This window comes from Parambassis ranga, unplaced genomic scaffold (genome assembly GCF_900634625.1).
Source record: "Parambassis ranga unplaced genomic scaffold, fParRan2.1 scaffold_24_arrow_ctg1, whole genome shotgun sequence".
In the NCBI taxonomy this organism is placed as follows: domain Eukaryota; kingdom Metazoa; phylum Chordata; class Actinopteri; family Ambassidae; genus Parambassis; species Parambassis ranga.
Window position 1 is genome coordinate 1,858,525 of NW_021144797.1, and position 22,283 is coordinate 1,880,807.

General features: G+C 41.0%; 3 non-coding genes across 3 annotated transcripts; 2 read left to right on the top strand and 1 right to left on the bottom strand.

The window, feature by feature from the left end:
- The first annotated feature begins 11,224 nt into the window (after window positions 1–11,224).
- trnaq-uug (transfer RNA glutamine (anticodon UUG)) lies at window positions 11,225–11,296 on the top strand. Its single transcript has one exon. It is a non-coding gene; the product is annotated as a tRNA-Gln (tRNA).
- A 1,727-nt stretch (window positions 11,297–13,023) lies between these two features.
- On the bottom strand, window positions 13,024–13,115 carry trnar-ucu (transfer RNA arginine (anticodon UCU)). The gene is given in 2 exon segments: window positions 13,024–13,059; window positions 13,079–13,115. It is a non-coding gene; the product is annotated as a tRNA-Arg (tRNA).
- Window positions 13,116–16,719: 3,604 nt separating this feature from the next.
- Window positions 16,720–16,791, top strand: trnap-ugg (transfer RNA proline (anticodon UGG)). The gene has a single exon. It is a non-coding gene; the product is annotated as a tRNA-Pro (tRNA).
- Window positions 16,792–22,283: the final 5,492 nt, after the last annotated feature.

Here is a 22,283-nt window from a genome sequence, read left to right on the forward strand (position 1 = left end):
AGTCTTGCAACCATGTTGAATATGCTTGACCATCGTGTAGGGCAGTCATTTACAACAGTAAGGCCACATTCATCCAAAATCCTTTGTGTTGCAACAGAGGACTTGCGGAAAAGCTTCACCACTGACCGTGCTTTATCAAGGACTCTCTTGACACTTGCCTCCTTCTGTATTGTGTGGACGACGAGCTGTAATGTATGCACCACACATGGCATTCGTTGTATATCCATGTCAATATGTTGGTATCTAAAAAGGACGAACACAGACAAATGAGCATATTAATAAATAACATAAAAAGGCTTCCATTTACTGTAAATTACAAACACTTTATGGTGGATTACTTGTGGGATTAATAAATTATTGTAATTTATTAAGTAATTATCTTAGATTACAGATCTTGTGGGGAAAATGCAATTCCCTTTCATGTAAATGTAATGAAAAAATGGGCTCACCGCATGTCATCAGTTTCAGGCTCACAGTCACTTTCAGCCATTGGGGAGTCTTCTGAATCCTCAGTGGTGGCTTCTCCCTCTGGTGTGATGCGTTTAAATGCTGCCACCATATTACTGCCATTGTCTGTGATCACAGTGATGATCTTCTCGTCTGATATGCCCCAATCTTGCATACATTGATCCACACATGCTTTGATGGATTGTGCAGTGTGTGGATGTGCCACTTGTTCCAGGGCCAACAATATATGTTCTGGCTTATTTTGTTCTACACAAAAGTAGCATGAACTAATAGCCAGGAAAGAAGCAGTCAGTCCTTTTTTCGTCCACAAGTCAATGCCAATAGCTATTCTTCGGGCAGCAGCCAATCTCCTTCTGAATTTTTGTACTTCACCTTCATAATATTTGTCTATCAGATTGCTTATTTTTGTTTTCTTTGGAACGGTGAGCTTCCTGTCCACTGTTTCCATCATAAGAACAAAGTCCTCATCTTCAACTGTAGTGACTGGTAATCCATTTTGCTATAGCTTCCTCCTTAGTCTGTTGCTCTTTAGAGTCACTTTTGTACTTTGCAGCACTTAAAAGAGCTGCTGAAATATGCTGCTGGGACACCCTCCCTTTCTTTGCACTCGGTGGTCCACTGTTATCTTCTGAGGTCTTCTGTAACTGTGACGTGATAACAGAAAAAAAATGTTCTCGTCAACTAAGCTAACAACTTTTTTTAATTCACATTAAACATGATTCAGATTCTTTTAAAAGTATTGTTAACGGTCCGTGTATCTTTTGGTATTTGGATTTTTTCTTCAAAGGTTGATATTAAAAAAAAAACGAGCGCTTATTTGAGTTTTGTTTTAAAATACACAAATCAAAATTGAAATACGAGGCATTTCACTTTTTTGGTGGTTTGAATGGAGTTGCCGAAATGTAAAAAATACTTTGAATTTCTTTCTCTACAAAGCGTAACGAAATACCTATTCAGGAAGAGACAGAAACGAAAAACTACCATTTTTCTGTATGTGTTTTTTTATCCAGAGACCGGAAGTTGTCATTGTTTTCTTCTTCTTGTATTTAATGTAGACCTGCCTGCTACTGACTGGAGCATTGTCGCCACCTACCGTTGCTTATTTATAACAATCTCGCGTTTGAGCGAACTGTAGCTTCTTACAGCCACCAAGAGGAAGACCCGTGCTGGTGATGTTCTTGTGACGCGCGCAATCAGAATGTCACTCGAGCCTTACCGCGAGATTGTTTTAGACATGGCTAAACAAGGCCTTTCTTCTGCAGAAATCTCTGCACGAATTTCAGAAGAAAGCGGGGGCGGAAGAGGATTTTCTGCAAGAAATGTCAGAAAGTTTTGTGCCGAAAATGGCTGCAGTTTAAGAGGATTGCCTGACACGCATTTGGAGTTGGAGGTGGCAAAAGCCATAACTGAGGTATGACTCGTGCTATAGATTTAATTGTATGCCTATTTAACGTTACTGCAAGGAGCACTGTCTTTGGCTAATAAAGCACAAAAACGTGTTCATCTGCCATTTGTATATGAGAAGCAATCACAGCCTACATACATGTAAACGTTACAACCCACACACACACACAATATGGTAGCATTCAAGTTTATGGTAACATTTTGGTAAGAGTAAGTCATGTTTATTTGTTATTAATCTAGACTGGGCCTACTTATGGAAGGAGGATGATGAAGGGGTATCTCGCTATAAAAGGAGTGCATGCTGCAGAGACACGAGTTGGAACAGTGCTCAGAAATATGCATCAACCTTACCATGAAGCCAGACGTCAGGTATGCGTCTATTTAGGCCAAATATTTTTACACAACAAATAGTGTAGATTATGCGTACACAGTAGAAATTCTTATATCATATAGAAATACATTATTTTTGATTTACTTTTCCCCCTTTCCTCTTCAGGGTGCCCGCAATCTAAACCCAATACCATACAATGCTGAATATATGGGTCATAAAATACACATGGATCAAAACGAAAAATTAGCTATGTTTGGACCCATGTTTTGGGCATTGATGGTTTCAGCAAAAAGGTTGTTGCTCACTCAACAATGCCTGTAAAAAACAACCTTGTCATCTATGAAGACGTCTTCAGGTAATAGCCTATTGTTGTGGACATCAAATCGTATATAGTGCAGATATGCACATGTTGTTTCTTTCTGGTTTCAAAAGATGCTTTACAGTAAAATGAGATTAAATGTAATCTTTCCAACAGGCCTGCTGTGCTTGCACATGGTATCTGGGACCAGGTACGAGTAGACCATGGCAAGGAATTTTATTTGACACTCTTCATGCAGGAGCTGCTGTCACCTCGTCGCCATAATTTGGAGACCAAGCCCTATTTACAGACTTCATCCAAAATGGTAGTTATAGTATCTTTTATTACCACTATTAGAGTATTTGCTTCAGCAGGATAGCTGTTTGGAATATGTATCATAAACATTCTGCATGCTAGTAAACATAACATTATTATAGTTGAACATTTTACAACTGCAGAAGCAACCATTACTGGAGTTTATGCAAACCCTATATTCTAGTTATATGGGGGAGCATGGTCCTTCATGGTAATTTGTGGAAAATTGTCAATTAGCAGAAACAATGATAAAGCTGTAGTTATTAGTTCACCAGTGTGCATAATACCTGGTCAGCTGTCACCATGCAGATTTACTGACTGATAAATGTGAGAGGTCACTGCTGAATTGATAAATATGCAGTTTTACCAGGAATCCTACATGACCACTTACATAGGCTTTTCATTAACACACAAATGATGACTTACCTTTGTTGCAAATTTAGAATCACATAGTTGAACGAATCTGGCCTGAAGTCAACAATCGTGTCAACTATCCACTGAAGACAGCCCTTCTCCAGATGGTGGATCAAGAGGAACTAGACATGGACGACAGCCTTGTGAAATACTGTGTGTCTAACTTGACTATACAGTTGTGCCAAATTGGTCTGGCACGGCTGGTTGCATCATGGAACGCTCACAGAATTCCAGGTAATCTAGTGTTGTTAAGCTTATTACAAATACAATCATGAGATTCAAGACTAGCATTATTGTCTTTATTAAACAGGCAAAGGTATACCAAATGATTTGGCTGGCAGCGGGTGTCCCAAAAGAATCCCACAGGAGCTGCTGTCTAATTCAGCTGAAGCAGCAAACCTTTACAACCAGCAGCTGGGATCTTCACTGACAACACATTCAACTTTTGGAGTTGATCCATTTTCAACAGAACAAGACAAACTTACAGTTGAGAATCAGTTTTCAGAGCAGTACCCAGACATTTCAGACTTGTACTCTAGAGCAGTGAACAATGACTTTGCTCCATTCAAACATGCACTGCTTGACCTCATAACAACAACTAAGCGCCATGTGTGAAAAGATATTAGAACTTTGGTACTTTTACAAACTGCTGGAATCCAAAAGAGAGTAAAATAAAACTTTTTTAAAAAATGTGAAAATCAAGTGTATTTTCTGGGTTGCAACTTAACAAAGTTGAGAGCAAGTGCTCCATGGCACTGAACAGTAGATGTTGCCTCAAATAAGCATTGCTCTCTCACAACTACAAAACCATCAGTATCAACACTTTATGAGTATGAAAGTGCAAGAAGTTACTCCTCTTCAAAGAAGGGTCTCAGAACAGAAAGCACCTCTGTCAGACCATTAACCTCAAATGTGCCTGTGGTCCGCCCTCTACATTTTGCACAGTGCTCAGAGGTCATCTGCCATTGCATCACGCATGTTTTGCAGCCAATAATGCTTCGGCAGCAGTCTGTCAAGACTGGCTCCTCAATGAATCCTAAAAGACAAAATGACGATGAAATGAATAGAATAGAATATACTTTATTCAACCCAAGCTGGGAAATTTCACTAGATGCATGTCTCCTGATGATGATAGATGATGTAATTATAAGGGGCAATGAAAGGATTAAGAAAGGAATGGGGAAAAGAGGAGACAGAAATACTTACTCATACAGACGACACAGCAGAATCCTTGCTTGATGACCAGCAGCTGGGAGGGCGTCAGGATGACTTTTTGAGAGGTAGCAAGATTGGTGAGCTCCCTGATTGCTACAGTGACATCTGGTAGGCTCTGTGCTGCTAGTACCAGCTCTTCGACTTTCTCAGTGACATCTCCAATGCCAGCAACATCATCATATTTTCCGCTGTAACAGTACAAATACAACAGATATGAACAAGTTGTATTAGTAGTGGTGTAGCGTGTAACTTTGGAAGTGGTTGTGAGGTGGAGGCCTAACGTTTTGTTTTACATTGGAATTATTAAAATGTTTTTAGCAAGCATTATAGAAGCTGCTGGACAGGTCCCGATGGGCTAATTTTTCAGTTCTTTAAAGATATACTTAAGTGCAGGAGAGAAAAGCAGAGAAAAGGACAAGGAGTGGTAAGGGAGTAGAATAAGAAAATTGTCAAAAACAGCATCCATTCAAACATTTTATAAAACATCATTAATTTTAACCGATCTCATACCCAGGAACCAGTTAGTTCTTAGTTAGTTCCAAGAAAAGTTTCCTAATGAATGAGAATGTTGCATTATGCTTTGCATGCACCTTGATTTCCTTCTTTTTTTGTCCTGCATTTCCTCATAGTCTTGTTCTTTTACAGCAAGAATCTTTCGTGCATTTTGTTTCCAGTAGGTTGACCCTTTGAAATGGGGGTGGGAAAGGAAATCAGTATGACTTAACAATGAGTAAATAAAAGTAGATGAAATGAAAATAAAACAAAAATTACCTGTTGTGCCTTCTGATTCTAAAATTGCATTCCCATGTGCATCAGTCAATACAATGGGGTCATGACTTCCAACAGCATCTTGCACTTTTCCAATGATACCCTGAAGAGTAGCCTCACACTCTAAAAACCGGACAACAACCATTCTGCTGGGACTCAACCTCCCACCAGCCACCTCAGCAAGTAACACTGATCTGGAAAAATATATATAATAAAAGAATTGCAATCACACATTATTCTTTATTTTATAGTCGACAATTATTAAAAAATGCACTGACAGAAAGGGTCAAGAGTGATGCAAACTACTATACTATGAATATGCAAATATATTTTGACATATGACTAACAACATTTTAGCAAACATGAGTTAGGGTTAGCTAACAGGATGATAGGCTACTGTCCTCTTGGCCTTTATTGGCCTGGCAAGGCTTACTTACTTTTTACTTACCTCTGAAATATTTTAGAAACAGTGGCTCTTGGGGGTGCATGAGCAGTTTGCTGTAAACTTGAACTAACAGCACCTGCAGGCCCTCTCATAAAGGAAAACCTCGGGCTCATGGTATTTGAACTCGCTGAGGTCTCCTCTGTCTCACCATGAACCTCATAATGAGTTCCTGAATTAAGGTCCAGTGAGCTGAAAACACCAGATGCTCCAGGAAACAAGGCCACATTTGTGTCATCGGTCAAGTAGAGACTACGAGTTGAGACCTGTAAAAATGCACAAATTACATAATAATGATCAGTGTTTATAACCATGCCTTTCTCTGTGAATATATCTAATTCACTGCTAGATTATCTTCTTAAAGTCCACTTTCCATGTGAAATTAGGGCAGATCTGATACATAGTGGAAAGTAGTCGTGTGCGAACATTAAGGTTATCTTCTATCAATTCGGAGAGCATTGATAGAAGATAACCCTTATGTTAGCAACCATGGCTAACCATGGCTAACCTTAACGCAAACGACTACCATGTAGCGGTAGGCCTGCTAGCTAATGTGTGTAATTTCAAATTACTTTTCTTTACCTGAAATATGCGACTGAGTTTTTCTCCAGTCATGTCTTCCTCCCTGAGACACACTCTTTTATTGTTTCGGAAGACAATATACTGATCCATGACGGTCAAGGGTAGTGTCGACACGCGTTGCTGTAAGAAGCTACAGTTTGCTCCAACGCGAGATTGTTATAAATAAACAACGGTAGGTGGCGACAATGCTCCAGCCAGTAGCAGGCAGGTCTACATTAAATACAAGAAGAAGAAAAAATGACAACTTCCGGTCTCTGGATAAAAAAAACACATACAGAAAAACCGTCGTTTTTCGTTTCTGTCTCTTCCTGAATAGGTATTTCGTTACGCTTTGTAGAGAAAGAAATTCAAAGTATTTTTTACATTTCGGCAACTCCATTCAAACCACCAAAAAAGTGAAATGCCTCGTATTTCAATTTTGATTTGTGTATTTTAAAACGAAACTCAAATAAGCGCTCGTTTTTTATTTTTTAATATCAACCTTTGAAGAAAAAATCCAAATACCAAAAGATACACGGACCGTTAACTTTACAGGACAGCAGTGATGTCTTAATTTATAGCAGAAACAGAGGCTTGCAATTAAAAGAAGACATTTTGTTATGTTTACCTTTGCATGGATGTCAGGATGACTAGCGTGCAAATGTCGCTTCAAATTTGTTGTATTCTTGCCGGTTATACTCGCTCCACATGGTTTGCAAACGGTTTTATTTGTCTTCACATCAAACGTGAAATGCGTCCATATGTCTGTTCTTCTTTTTCTCCCAAGCGTTGTCATTTTTGGTCACCATTCACGAGAAACTGAGTACTGAGTCTTCCATGTGCTTTGTCTTGCATCGCGGGGTCACATCAAATGTGTGCGTAACGTCCTTACGACACAAAGACATTACTTCTGATTGGCTCTCCGCCGCTGTCTCCTAATTCGTCCCGCCCTTCCACAAATAAAATCTGCTCTGATTGGATCTCGTCTCCATCAATAATTTCGTCTCATTTTTATTCGTTGACGAAAGTGTCAATACATTTCGTCTTCGTTTTTGGCACCGTGCGTTAGTTTTTATTTAGTTATCGGCTCGTTTTTATCAGCAAAAAAAGGTCGTTAACGAAAACTATGACGAAAATGATTCGTCAACAAAATTAACACTGCTAATTACAAGTTAATAAATGAATTTTACAAAACATATTTTTTATATAGAAAAATGAGACAGCAGATTACCCCTGTGAGAGGTGTAGCGAGTAATTGTAGAGCTCCTCAGTACAGATACTCGATGATTGATGAATGAGATTTGGCAAGGCCTTGCTGTGCCTCGCCTCTGCCGTCTCACAGGCCCTGCCTGGCTCTCCTGTCTGAACATCTGGAATCTGGTATTAAGTTATTAGTATAGCTATAAATATAGTTAGCTATAGTATAGCTATCGATTGTTGAAGACTTATATGTAATTACAGACAATGTATATAAAATATCTACAAAAAACCCACCTTTCAATAATAGAATTACCGTCTTCTTCGGTCAAAATCCTACTTATTTGGTCATTTATTCTGTCTCGCAAGTTGCTAATTCATCTTCGGAATCTTGCCGTTCGCTCATCCATGACACCGGTACTCCTTTCCAAAAACCACGGAAGGTCTTGGCCTATAGGCTACATATACGTAGTGAAAATTCAAATTTTTGCAGGAGCAAGACGCACACATTTTTCAAAAGTCCTTTTTTGTGTTCTTTTTTTTGTGAAAAACTGTTTAATTCGGAGTGTATTTAATAGTTTATATGCAAAGTGAAAAAATATTTAATACAAGATAATGTATAGTATTTAGCTACATCCCAGATTTCTTTTAACCCTTTCAAACCCTGAGTGTTTCTTAGCTAGCTTGCAATGTATTATTCCGGAAGTGAAGTAATCTCTAATAATAAATTTGTGCTTTCTAAATAAACAATTTCTTATGTTTATTTAGACTAGTATATATTTAAGATAAAAGTAGTGTACCATTTTATATATGCTTTATATATTTATTCATTCATCCAACTTAAAGATTTACATAAATGTTTTTATATAATTTTTTTATTTTTAAAGAAAAAATGTATTTATAGTCTTCCAATTAATTCCGATTAAATATTCCCAAATCATCATTTAGAAAAAATAACATTTTTGACTTTGTATTATATCATCAATGATCTATGTTATCTACTGTACTGATGTATAGTAAAGGGTAAAGGGTAAAATTATTTGCAGATATCTGTGTAAGGATACTATAGAAATACAGAACTCATCATGTGAATAGAATTATGTGTGTATTGTCTTCAATCATTGGTTTTTGTATGCAGACGTGCTCGGTTATATTTGCACTCAGTAGTTTGTTAGGCTATAGGTTGTGGATTGACATTGTTCAGCTGTATAGGTGTGTTTTATGTTGTCTTATCTTTACTTAGTATATATTTAAAACTATAGAACAACAATTATTGCGACTTCCTCCAAAAGTCGCTAGAACAGAAGGATATGGGCCCTGCCTATTTGTCTGACGCGCTGTGACTGGTAGAAAAGACGCAGTCGATCTTTGGCTTGAAGATGTTTTACATAGCTTATATGAGAGTAAATACTGCATTTCGGAGAAAACATGTAAACCGAGAGAATGAGACCGGGGATGAAACGTGAAAAGGTGGTCAACAAAAACTGTGGCCACCCAGCTTCCTTCGCTCCTCCTAACCCCCATGTAGGTGAGTGAGTGCCCATTTTATAAATTCCAGCTGTCAACACCTACGCCCATGTGACACAAATATTTTCATTTTACTATGTATATAGATGATCTTATTTTTTGCTTCTGTAACCTATTTTTGCTGTTGCAAAAAATTAAATTTCCCCATTGTGGGACAAATAAAGATTTTGTTAATATTCATCTTAATTGTATTTATTTTATCAATACTTACTTTTTATTATGATTTACCTAGCATTATTTTATATGTCTTCTCTGTTAATATTTCTGGTCATGCATGGAACACTTGGAATGTAAACAATTTTCCTCTGGAAGGTATTTCTGATTCTGAACAAATAATTCATGTAAATTCCTTCCTTGTTCACTTGTCAATCAGCGGCCTTGTATTGTATAGCGGTTTCTTGGTGTATTGTGCCATCTGCTGGCCATATCTGAGAACAGCACGGTTTCTTTATTCGTCGACATTTTAAATGGTTTATCATTTGAGACACTAAGATTGTCAACGTTTATGATCAGAACGAAGATAAAGCAAAACGTGGTGTGTGTCCTTCAGGATAGTGTGTCAAATAACATGGAAATCAATCCAATCTGATTTAAAAAGTCAGTAAACAGACGTTTTTTTCTCTGTGGTTTAAGTGTGTAAGACAAGAAGAAGAAGTAAGAGAAAGGTGAACAGATGCTATTGTAAACAAAATTCAGTTTATTTCTTTCATGAAACCTGATGGCTGTGCAGTATCCAGGCTTATATACAGTCTTCTATGATCCAGACCGAAGCGATCCTTTTTGGCACAGGAGATCGGTGATGGATTAGTGTGGTCTGACCTTCTTCTCTGCCGATATGCTGATAAAGAGTAAACTGCAATGGCTGAGCAAGTTATGGGGCGGAGATCATTAGAATATTAGAAAACGCCGTACGGCGTTATGAGTGGCCGTTTGGTAAACGCCGTACGGCGCACGACGTTAAACTGTGAAAACGCCATACAGCGTATGACGTGAAAGCGGTGTTTTCTGCGGCGTACGGCGTAAAAAACGCCATTTAAAGTATGGCGTAAATGTGATATGGGCGGCTTGCCATACCTGAGCGCTGCCGCACGCTGAATCATTTGAGGAAGATCCCTGACGAGAGCGCCTATAGCCGGCAAGGGAGAAAGGATTAAACTCCCGAGTGAACCCCAGGCATCTCCTTATCATCATCCAGCCCCTCCATCCGGAGAGGGGGATCGACCTGAGGAGAATGTGGTGAAGGTGGGGCAGAGTCGTCCGACTCCGACCCTTCTGCAAAAAGAGCAATAGCGTCCTCTAACGGTTAGTCATCTGCCGCGGGAAAAGTTGCGTCCGCTGTAGTGGTGAAAGCATCTGCTCTCCGCCGCCTCTCGTCCTCGGGAAGGAGCTTGTAATAGGGGCACCCTGCCTGTGGAGTTAGCGTCAGGCCGGCGTGCTCCGGGCCAAGGCAGGATTCGCAACGGGCATGCAGATCGATCTGGCACACCGGGCAGATCCTAATGCCATCCGAGGACTTAGCGGACTCTCTTGCTCGTTCTTGCTCGCCATTGCTCGCTTGCTCTTAGCTCGCTCTTAGCTTGCTCTTAGTGCTGCAGCTTACGCTGAAGAAAAATGGGAGCCGATTGTCCGGTTTCAGTTTCCAATTTATACTCGAGGTGAGACCGAGGTGAGGCCCACGTAGTAGGTGGGCGGTGATTAAATCTTTCAGTGCTGCGCATGCGCGCGAAGGGATGAAACCCACTAGCGATAGCCTTAAAGGGCGAAGCCTATACGAAATAGAACCACTTCTTCATCTGAACCATGGGGATGCCAATTTATAACACCTGAAACCACCTCCACTGTCTGCACACACAGGAAGTTCACCCTTACTCAATGCTCTCTGTTTCAGTTAACCTGTTTGCACAGAATTATTCTCTGTAACAACATGTAGAGCCCGGATAGCTCAGGCTAATTTTCATATCTGTCCAATGAGAGACAATTATCAGAGGAGAGGTTCTGCTTCTCAGGAGGGTCACACCCTAATACAAGACCACTTCCTGTTATGCAACAAATAAACTTTATGATTCAATGTTGGGCTAATGCCACAGCCACAAAAAGACATTTCTCCCAGCTGCTAGACAGCAAGCCTTATCTAGACATGGAGGACAGCCTCCTCATGGAGGACAGTGATATGCAAAGTGTTCAGTCTTTGTTGACACAAAGAAATCTTTGCACATATCTTTACCAATGTCAAACTGCTGACAGTCGGCCGGGTAGAGGAGGAGAAGAAGACCCATGAGAAGCAGGTTCCATGGTGTAATGGTTAGCACTCTGGACTTTGACTCCAGTGATCTGAGTTCAAATCTCAGTGGAACCTTTTGTTTGGACAGTAATACTGGTGTCCTTTCTACTTCTACTTCTCTAAAAATTCAGGGCTCACTTTGCAGATTTCCAGTCAGCATGTTGTAACTGAATAACTATCAGAGTGTATCAGAAGGAGAAGTTACATAAAGATAGAATTTAAATCTCTCTCCTAAATGACACCTTAATCTGGGATTAATAATGAGTATAAAAGTAGCTGAAGACATAATTTAGTATTATAACACATACCTCCTTTATAGGGCTGTCTTGATAACTGCCTCTCATTTCCACCTGTTATCTGCTCCATTTGCACAACAGCAGCTGAAACTGATCCACAATCAGTGTTGATCCTAACTGGACAGGCTGGTTTCACACAAGTGTGGCTGACTTTTTGGGGCAATATTATAACAAATACTTATGAGACATTATATAAAAAGAAAGATCAGTGCATCATGACTTCAGCTCCATTCAAAGCTTTAAGAGGCTTCATGGCCTCCATCACTCCATAAGACTGTTCCATCTGTTCTGCATCTCTGATATGTGCTGGGACGTGGTCGCTTGGATGTTTCACTGCAGCTCATCTAGTAATAATGAGTAACACATATATGAACATCAAGCTAATCATGTCATGCTAAACTGAGTCCTTGGAAGAGCAGAAGCTGTGAACAGACCTCATGGAGCAATGGTAGCACGTCTTGAGTCCAGATCAGAAGGTTGCATGTTCAAATCATGTCAGGGTCACTGGTTTTATGTAATTTAGTCCTCTTTCTGTTCACACCAGGTCCACTAGAGCTCTCAGACTCCTCCACTGCACTGAAGTCTGGGTAGTTTTCACTTGAAGCAGAATGTCGGCTTTCTCCTGTGTTTTCTGGTTAAATTACTGCACATTCAGGGAAAATAGAGTTAGAGTTAAATAGAGCAAAAAATCCTGAGTCATCGATCTGCATTCGTTTAGAGGGCCGAAAGGGAGCAAGTGTGAAAACACCCTAAATTTTAATCTTAAGTGGGACCAACACTCCCCCGAGTAGCTTCTTCAGTTCTGCAGTGACAATGTTCTTCCTCAGCCAGTTGTTGTCTTTGTCTTGTTGTCTGTGGGTCTTGTTTTTGTGGCTTTGATGACAGCCCAGCTGGGATAGCCACAGGTTTGCAGGGCCTTCCTGATGTGATGTTGCTCCTTCTTCTTCTCCTTTGAGCTGGTCGGTACAGTTTGAGCTCTGTGCTGCAGCCATTGCGACAGCCATCGCCCCTCAGAGTGATCCAGCAGTGCCTCATGTTCAGCAGCATACAGTGAGCAGCTTTAATCTCTGGATTGACAGACTTTATCTGCGCAATAACTTGCAGAACAGAAAGTCTTCCAAAATATCTCCTTTCCAGGGATAGCACACCAAAACTATCAACTGAGCAGCACTGGAGATGCTCTGCTCTGTCGATTCATCCAACTGAAAGGAACATTTCTTACATGATCGCAGTCTATCCAGCAGCTTTGCCTGAATGTCAGCTGAGAGATCTTCTGTTCTCCTCCTCACCATGTCATTTGAAAAAGGTACAACTTTCAGTTTATTAGCTGCCTCTGTGCCAAGCAAAAGCTCACACCAATCAGATCTCTGTCCACCTGTACGGTCACAAAGCCGGGGGCAGAGACGCTGTTTTCCGGGATGTCTGGGTGCAGTCCTTTTTTTCTAGCTCTGGACAGGAGCTGTATCCACCCTGAAGGACGGCGCCACAGGAAGTTAAAAGGCACTTTGACTCTGGTGGGACTCGAACCCACAACCTTTGAATCACTTCTCCTGTGTTTATCTAGAAGTCCAATGCGCTATCCATTGTGCCACAGAGCCACAAAGCAGTCCATTTGTTTGTCCTAGAATGAAAGGCAGAAATCCGGAATAAGCAGCAGCATTCCAGAATAGTCAACAGAATTCCAGAATTATACGTAGAATTCAGGAGTAACAGTCAGTATTCTGGCAAGTCAGCAGTCCAGAAGGGAAGGCAACATCAGCAGTGGCTCAGTGGTAGAGCAGGGTTGTGTGTCCTTGACCCACATTGCCTCCAGTGCTGGTCATTGTATGACACTGCTTGGCAGCAGCCTTAATTAATATCCCTTCTGGGATTATTAAAGTATTTTTTTAAAAAAAGTCAGCATAACAGAGGTTACAGCATCACTGAGTTTCCCCTCAGGGAAGCTGCTTTTTACTGCCACCCCTGGATATATGCAGTCCAGTGCAGTGTGGCATGCTCTGTTCTGTACAATGGAGAAACCAAACAACTACTCCAAAAACTGGCCTTCAATGTTTGTCAAAGTTTGTCTTCAAACGATGCTTATGTTTAAGGCAAAAGCTGTGACAGAAACAAGTTCTTCTTCAAAGATACACAACTCCAACATCTTTGTGAAGTTTGTGGACGACACAACTGTGGTGGGTCTCATCTCCGGTGGAGATGAAACAAACTACAGGAAGATGTTGATGAAGATTCTCAGTCATCCAGGTCATCATACGTAGAGAAGATTGAAGCAAGGCGTCTACAGGAATGAGGTGCACCTTCTGGCCGAGTGGTGCAGAGACCACAACCTCTCCCTGAATGTGGAGAAGACAAAGGAGATGGTTGTGGACTACAGGAGAGCACACAGTCAGCACACCCCTCTGACCATCGACGGGGTTCTTGGGTGTGCACATCACTGAGGACCTCTCCTGGACTAACAACACTGCATTCCTGACCAAGAAGGCACAGCAGCGCCTCTACTTCCTCCACAAGCTCAAAAGAGCCAGAGACCCTCCCTCCATCCTGTGCACCTTCTACAGAGGGGCTGTTGAGAGCATCCTGTCCAGCTGCATCACCGTGGTACGGAGCCTGCACCGCCACCTGCAGGAAGACGCTTCATCGCATAGTGCTGCTCATAGCTGAGAGGATCATCAGCGTCCCTCTCCCCTCCCTCCAAGACCTCTACGACAGCCGTCTCATCCGAAAGGCCCTCCGCATCACAGGAGACCCCACCCACCCTTCACACCGCTTCTTTAGTCTGCTGCCATCAGGAAAGAGACTGCGCAGCCTCCGGGCCAGGACCAGCAGACTGAGGGACAGCTTCATCCACCAGGCTGTCAGGAAGCTGAACTCTCTCCCTGCTGTGCCCCACTTTCTCCCCCTTCCCTCTACAAAAGAACCCCCCCAAGTTAGGAACTCTGTGCACCAGCCACTTTACCCTGTGCATTCTCTTGCACCCTAGTCATGTCATCCAGTCTCATATAAGCTGCTATAACTTAAACCATTCCTGGACTGTTTACATTATGCCAACTGCACTGTCTTGCACTATACATCTTTTGCACTCTTACTGCATTGTGCCTTCATTTTTGTGTGTGCCTCATTGTAGGTACATTTTTTTATACTTACACAAGTTTTTAGTTATATGTTATATATGGAGTGAAGAGTAACGCAATTTCGATTCTCTGTATGTCCAGCACATATAGCAGATTTGACAATAAAGCTGACTTTTTTACAAGTGAGTTGTAAAAAAAAATTCACCCCCATACAATTGACACTAGAAGAGAACCTATCATTTGAGACCAGAATGTTTGTACCAGGCTGTAAACATGTTCATTTCTGCTGTGAAGTTGGACATTTTAACATGGGAGTCTATGGGAAATAACACACGTGAATTACAATTTTTCACACATGTCGTAAACATTCCAACTTAAGACTAGTGGTTAAGACCTTCAAAACTCAGTGTGTAACATTGTTGGTAAAAACTGTTTGCTTTGGCATGTTTGTAGAGAAGATTGAAGCAAGGCGTCTGGACTTGTAGAGTTTTCCTGAAGAGGTTTCGCTGCTCATCCAAGCAGCTTCATCAGTTGTTGATCTGTTGGTGGGGAAACATGGTTTATATGTGGTTGCAGACCTCAGTGAGTGGTCTGGATAAAACTCACAAACAATAGCACTAAATGTTTCCATAATTACTTGTGATGATCTGGCTGCCTGTGCCAGGTGTGTCTAACGACTGGCTAACGACTATGAGACTGCTGGTAGACAGCCCATTGTTCTTGCTGTTAGCATGTGACTTGGAGTGAAACTTCCTGGGAATGGATGAAATAACTGCTTTGTATGTGGTAAAAAGATGAGGCCACCACCTCGAGAAGGTTTTACCAGCTTAACATAGATGGCTTCCTTGACTTCCTCTCTGTCTAAAATGTGAACATTGTTGTCCTCAAAGGAGTGTCCTTTGTCTTTGAGGTGGAGGTGAACAGCTGAGTCTTGTCCTGAGGAGGTGGCTCTCCTGTGCTGAGCCATTCTCCTGTGGAGTGGTTGTTCCAATGTACAGATCAGAGCATTCCTCACTGCACTGGACTGCATATATGATATTGCTGTGTTTCTCCCTGGGAGTTTTATCCTTTGGGTGTACCAGTTTCTGTCTCAGGATTGTCCTCCAGTGGAGACTGCAACTTTAACACAGCGCCTTGGACGAAAAGCAGACTTGCAGAATGAAAGGCAGCATTTCGGAATGAAAAGCATTCCAGAATGAAATTCAAATTTCCGGAATGAAAGGCAGTAATCCAGATTAAGTGGCAGCATTCCAGAATAGACATCAGTATTCCGGAATGATAGGCAGAATTCCCGAATAACACTCTGTATAGTGGAACAGAAGTCAGCAAGACATCATTCTGGAATGAAAAGCATCCCAGAATGGAAGAAAGCATTCCCAAATGAAAGGCAGAAATCTAGAATGAGAGCATCCTGGAATAGACATCCATCCACCCACTCCAGAATGATAGGCAGGATTCTGGAATGGTAGACAAAATTCTAACCCAACAGCGGCCTGTGATGTCATGGAAGCGTGCGTTCCAAAATGGAAGGCAACATTCCAGGACAAAAGTCAGCATAACAGAATGAAAAGCAGATTTGCGGAATGAAAAACACCATTCCAGAATGAAAAGCAGTCCATAATGAAAGACAACATTTTGGAATGAAATGCAGAAATCCAGAATAAACAGTAGCATTCCAGTATAGACATCAGTATTTCGGAATGATAGGCAGAATTCCAGAATAACATCATAACGTCATTTAATCAATAGGGCTCGACCGATTAGCTCAATCCCCATACGGCCAATCTGTGTTTTCATTGTTGAAGCGTGGATATGCCTGTTTCACTTAATGTGTGCTGGTTGGTACATTGGACTCAAGGATTGGTTTTTGAAGACACTCCTCCAAGTGGTGTCTTCAGTTCTGCTACTATTCTGGTTGGGAATCTGAGTTTTATGTGTTCAGGATCTCTGTGGGTGGATCTTGCAGGAAATCAGACTTTTAATCTGAGGGCCCAGGGTTCAAGTCCCTGTTCAGGAGCAACACTATATATTCCTAACCAGAAATCTTTGTACATATCTTTACCAATTGCGAACTAAGAAAAACATGTGCTTTGTGTTGTTCTTCCACCAACTGAAACATGAAGTCACATGTGGCTCGTTGGTCTAGGGGTATGATTCTCGCTTTGGGTGCGAGAGGTCCCGGGTTCAAATGCCGGACGAGCCCTTATCTTTGAAATTCAGTAGATTGGATGTCTGTCTCATGTTTACATTTACAGGAATAATCTTCAACCCAAATAGGTTCATATTCCAATTTAGACCCTGTAAACAGCAGTCAGCTCAAACTCCTAGAAGCAATCATTCTAGAACTGATATTGTTTCTTCAAGAGAAGAAGTCTTTACACTGAGGACTAACGTCGGAAGTAAAGGCTGCACGTAGACATTTTAAGCCAATGACCCCCTCGGCAATAATAAGGAATGTCAACTCACTACTGAATAAGATGGATGAGCTGTTTTGCGCTGAACAATCAACAGAGTTAGCGTGAGTGCAGCTTATACATCTTCACAGAGACGTGGCTCACTGATATGAGACCGGATGCTAACGTGGATCTACCAGGCTTTACTGCTGTGAGAGCCGACAGAGACATGAACGCTTGTGGGAAGAGCAGAGGTTCATCATATATGTGAATGAACGTTGGTGCGAATGAACGCCCAGGACATGTCTCAGTGAAAAAGGTACTGTGTTGTCAGGACTTGTTAGCCTGCGGCCATATTACTTGCCGAGGGAGCTAAGTCATGTGATCGTGCTCTGTGTTTACGCCCCACCGAGCGCGGACACATCAGCTGCCTATGAGAAGATACACACAGTAACAGCAAGACTGCAGACAAAGCACCCCGAGGCGTTTGTGGTTCTGGTTCACCTGCAACCACAGTACACCCCCCTGGTCAAAAGGATGTCTAAAACCACACGTTCAATCAGGAAGTGGTCAGCTGAGACAGAGGATGGTCTGAGGGACTGCTTTGACACCACTGACTGGGATGTAATGCTAAAAACACATGTTGAGGACATAGGGGAGCAGACTCACTGCACTCAAAAATCTGATTCAAGCCCCTCTTAGAGGTGAAACATTATTATTTTGTTTGTCTTATGAAAATGTTATTAATTCCAACAATACCCAAATATGTTTAGCAGATGTAACATAAATATATATTTGCTTTGACTCCCGTGGCCCTCTCAAACCGAATGAGTTCAACTAGCAGAGCAAGAGCATGAGCAGGAGATCAGCCTCTGTCCTACCCGCCATCTGCCTTGAAACTACCGTTGGTAAGTTTTCTGTCTTCTATTCAATAAGTTTATTATCTTTATGTGAAACAATGTGCATGCCTTAAGATAAATGGACCTTGAGCTTAAGAAGAAATGTCAGTCATTGTTCACGTTGGGGTAGACAGGCTACAAGCAGCTAAGATTAGTTAGCATTCGTTGTAGCTAATGTCTATGGTCGCGTCATATAGCTGTCAGAGGTAAGTGGTGAACACGGTTAGTACTTGGAGTTTTCTACACAGGCACGTTGAATTCATCCTTAATACACTGAGAGCGCAGCTCGCCGCCAGCTAACGCAATCCAAAAGTGCTTGGCTTTACTTTTGTAGTGTAGCTGACAGGCTAACGTTAGCCCAGAGCTTTAGCCCAGAGCTAACGCTCTGTGTTAGCCTAAGCAGCACTTGTATCGCGACTGTATTGTTTCACATTAACTACACTAAGTGTAGTTAATGTGAAACAATACAGTCGCGATTTATTGAAGTGAAGCAGTCGGCATATTTTCGCGATATATTTTATTTTTTATATATTTTTTTGTCTGCTGGTTGGTGCCTGCTCCCCTGTGCATCGGGCTGGAACTGCGCCGTACATGACAGAGAGCAGGGGAGACCTGTAAACGTGCTGAAATGACTTTGTTTAGTAAAAGGAAAAGGTATAAATGTGTTCTATAGTAAGGGACCATTAAATGACTTCTGTTGTGATCTGGCGCTATAGATAAAAATAAAATAAAAAAGAACTCAGTTAAATTGTGGGAGACTTTTCCATCCAATAAATATGGGTAGCCCCAACTCAATGTGATGCATTTGAGTTGGACCAACATGATTTTTCCATGTTGGTCCAACTCAACCTAAAACATACCTATTAAATGATATTTGATTAAAACGAGTTGAGATTTCAGATTAAAGTTTTGGGTGGACCTCAGAGGCTTTTCAGATTTGAAATTTCATTGTGAAATTTGGGAGTGGCTGCTGCAGCATAACAGCTTTAACATATTTATTACATGCATACCTCTAATATATAATCTCATCTTATGCTCTTAATGACTGCAGCTAATTATATACTTGGTAATCAATTACAGCATCTTATTGTTATTTGGTCAATGAGATCTGACTCTTTTCTGACTTCTTTTATTTTACAGGATGCTGTATGTGGAAGTGTGCAGAGTGCAGTTTGGAACCAGGTACTTTTATGCATCTGCAGCTTATCATACACCATACACCGCCTACATGCAGATGTACTTTAATACATGGATTATGCTACTACTAAATCACATTTTTACTTGTCCATGGTAATTAATGAATGTAAAATGAAAACTCACATTTCTTTATAGCTATTCAAGTCTGTGTGAGAGTAACTACAACTAACAATACTGTTTTGTACTACTACTGTTTTCAAGGTGAATGATGACTTGCAGATCACCAGAAAGCCGCTGCATTGAAGTTCATGGCCCAGCTGAACCACTTCTCAAAGAAGCTTCTGTACGTTTCCCAGAACAAAGGAGAAACTTCAATATTAATGAAAGATTCACATGTTTATGTGATGCTCAGGATTGTATGTAACATGAGTGTTATGTGTGTTTGTGTTTTTTAACCCTATAGGAGGGCAGCTTACATGTTCTGAAGACAGGAGCCCAGCGATGTGGGGGTTTCATCCAACTTAATTTGGTATATTGAAATGCAAAGGTTTATGTCCTGGAGGAATGTTATGCACCTTACTGTTTCTATTTCTGCTGCATTTAAATAAAAGGACCTCAACCAGGTGTCATGTTTTTCTTAAGGGGTGGTAGGTTCATTTAAAGGTAATTTTATAATAATTGTATTATATATTTAGGTTGGACAAAAACAAATAACCTTAATTACTAATAAACAAATGTACTATATTTTAGCTCTATTTGACACAATTAAGATGAACTAACTGATGAACGACCCTCGGGCGTCATTGGGGACTTTTTTGTGCACTTGGGTAATTTTTGCCTCTTTACCTGGCCACCATTATATCTGTGTTGGTGCATATGGCACAATTTTTTGTAACAAAGACTCTCTCTAGACACATTTTAGAATTCCAATTTCAATTTTTCAAATACATCACCAGAACATGGTGAAACAAATTTACTACCCTTTTGTATCATTCGTGGACAAAAACGTCCACTTACAAAAAACTGCTATAAAAACTCAACAGATTAATGTTTTTTCTTACTTTTTTCTGCATAAATATGTTAAACCACTTCAGCCCTGCTCAAAACTACCAAACAAATCATTTTGAGGAATTTAACCCTTTGAATGCCAGTTACATTACTTTATGTCACAGTATTTATTTATGAAGAAAACACAAAAATGAGTTTTTTTCCACAAAACAAAAGTTAGGTGGCTGAGGCATTATATTTATATCTATCATGAATATGTCAAAGATTAGCCAAAATATTGAGTTTTATGCATTATCAGTTTTTGTTTAGCAGCAGTTTAAAATGGTATTTTCCACTTATTTCCCATATAACAATATATAACCATGCATTTCTTGATGTAAGGGTTGCATTATATTGCATTAACATTGTTTGCTTGTTTTGAGTTGGGGCTACCAGTATTTATTGGATGGAAAAACTCAATTTAATTGAGTTCATCCAATGAGTATAGGTTAAACAAATGAGTGATATTTAATCACAATAAATATACAGCAACAGTGATTAATGTGATTAAAATTTTAATCATGTGATGGCACTAGTTCAAACGTTTGAGTTCAAAGAACAGATGACCTACCAGTGGATGTCATGGTCATGGTTTTCTGCAGAAAGTCTCGTTCGTTTTCTAACATGGCAACCTTCTCCTTTAGAGTTTTCTGTCAACAGGCTCTTGTTCTGACTTTTGCAACCCTCACCTCTCATTAAAGCTGGCTTCCAATGATGTGTGTCTGGGTGCGTACACACTGCCCATAGTTACTGACGGAGCCACTGCGTCACACCCCAGCTTATACATGACCGCACCAGGTGACTGCTGCTATGACCTATGTTGGTTATCAGCATTCCTTCCATTCCATTACAGCAGCATGAAAACAAGGTCCTGAGCAGCATAACAATAGATAAAGTAGAAATAAAGACTATGTACAGAGCAACCATAAGATATGCAGATATACAGATGAGAAATGTACAGAGATGTATTATGTCCTGTTATGATATCATGAAAAACTCTGAGTATTACACTGTAGGTGAGGATGTTATTGTCAACTATGCCTGTTGACATCAGACAAAAACTGAAAGAAAACTAGAAAGTGGTAAGTGCTCTTGTTTCAAATGTGATGTGCACTGTACCACTGAAGCTCGTCTGTGAAGTGTAGTGCCTCTGTGTGTATGTCACAGTGATGTTAACAGAAGTCAGATAGGTCTGTTAACACATATAAAAACAACATGCTGAACAGCAGCATAGATGTGAAGGTGAATATATGTCCCCTCACATGTTCCTCAGTTAAAAGGGTCATTGCATTAGCCGGGAATCGAACCCGGGCTCCCGCGTGGCAGGCGAGAATTCTACCACTAAACCACCAATGCTGTGAAACGTTGACATCTAGTGGTGCCATCGCAGGTTGCAGCCTCCTCATTCCAAAATCAATCCCTCCTACATATAAAGTCAATTGTTCTAAATTCGCCTCATTACATGAGCGGTTGTGTGTAATGACGCGGCTCACCAGCAGAGGGCGTGTGACGGAGCAACAAGCAGGAAACTACAGGGGAGAAGAGACACAAGCATCCACAGATCAGAACAGACACTCTCAGCTCTTCTCTCTGAGACCATGATGATACCGTCACATATCATCACTACACATGTTTTTGGCTGCACGTCTGGAAATGAGAGGAGACAGAACATTATCATACATGTTGCATAAGTAAAGTCACATGACATGCACCACTGTAAACAAAGGAAACCACATATTCTCAGACTCTTAGAACACAGAGCTGAAGGATGAATGTAAGACAGCAGTTTGTTGCTATCTGACTTTTCTGCCAACAACAGTGAACATGGTCTGGACCAGGGTCCCTTTAGCCACCAGGCTCTTGATGGCCTCCACATCGTATCCTCCGGCAGCCAGAGCCTTCTGGAGGGCGGCTGCAGACACGCCGCTCCGCTCCTTGGAAGCGGCCACAGCTTTCACGATGAGCTCACTGACGCTGGGGCCGGACTTGTTCGGCTTGGAGACCTTCTTCTTCTGCGCTTCGGCCGGAGCGGCGGCTGGAGCTGGAGCTTCTTCTGCCATGTTCAGTTCGTAGCTGCAACACAAGCACAGTCAGAGTGTATGTGTGAACAACAGAAGCTCTTCACTGTAATACATTTCAAGTCTGTTCAACTTAGAAATGAAAGTTCAAAAGTTAAAAATGTGAGTAAATACAACTTTCAGATAAGCTTTTCAACTCAA